We start from the raw sequence: 1,103 nt of genomic DNA on the forward strand, positions 1-1,103 counted from the left end.
CAGTCACAAAAAGAGAAATACTGCTTGGGACCACTACTGTAAAAGACAAAAAAAAAAAAAAGAAATTATACTAAAGAGGGGTAGGGGGAAGTTTTTGTTGGTTGCTAGGAAATGGGTGGTTGATGGGGGGAAGGGCGGAGTGTGGAGCACAGGGCGGGGATTGGCCTCAGGAGAGCTTGGGTGATGGGGAGGGGGGCAATATACATGGAGGGAGAGGGAAGTGGAGAAAAGGGGCAGATGGAAGAACAATAGGGCATGTTTGGATGGACCAAGTGGGACAGAGATAAAGGACGATGTGTGCACAGCCTTGGAGCTCCAGGGTTCTGAGATACAGGGATTGACCCATGGTTGGAATGAGCGAGAAATCTTGTTAAGATGCTTGACTGTTTTTTTTGATTCTTGGTTTCCCTTGCATTATAATAGAGTAGACACTGGAGGGGAAGAGAAAGGAATAGTCAGAAACATCACACTAGAAGACTTGTAAGTCCGCCTTCTGCCTTTAACTGATAGGAATACCTAAAACTGGGCTACAACGTACCCGGAGAACGAGGCTTTCTTTGGAGCCTTTGCAATACATAAAACTATAGGTAGAAACCAGAACCACATCCAGATCACCAGAGATGAGAAATCCCCATTTGAAGGGACGAGCTGATGAGCCTGGAACGGTGAGAAAAAGAAAAGATACGTCTCGAATGGAAGACCTACAAGAAAAATAAGACACAATGGAGACAGATGGACTGCTATTACGGGAGCAAACGGGTTGCTCCCCTAAGACACATTGGGGCAGTCGGTTGGGTCCCACCAACGTAACCTCTCCCCCCACAAAAAAAAACTGAGACTTGATGGAAATGCACGCTCGGATTGGTAAACACACGCATCACTGTTGGGGAGAAATGGGGTAAAGACAGCAATGAAGCGGCGAGCTAAGCGTCACAATATTCAGAGGGCTTCTGTGGACCCGGTTGGGGACCTGGTTGGCAAGCAGTGCGAGGAGACCCGAGGACTCCTGGGCCTAGAGTCAGTGACGTGGCCACGGAGGACTCAAGTGGAGAATAGAGCTGCCGGCTGATGGGAAGAGAGGGCATGTGCACAAGAACACCCAC

Source organism: Chrysochloris asiatica, unplaced genomic scaffold (assembly GCF_000296735.1).
Source record: "Chrysochloris asiatica unplaced genomic scaffold, ChrAsi1.0 scaffold00152, whole genome shotgun sequence".
In the NCBI taxonomy this organism is placed as follows: domain Eukaryota; kingdom Metazoa; phylum Chordata; class Mammalia; order Afrosoricida; family Chrysochloridae; genus Chrysochloris; species Chrysochloris asiatica.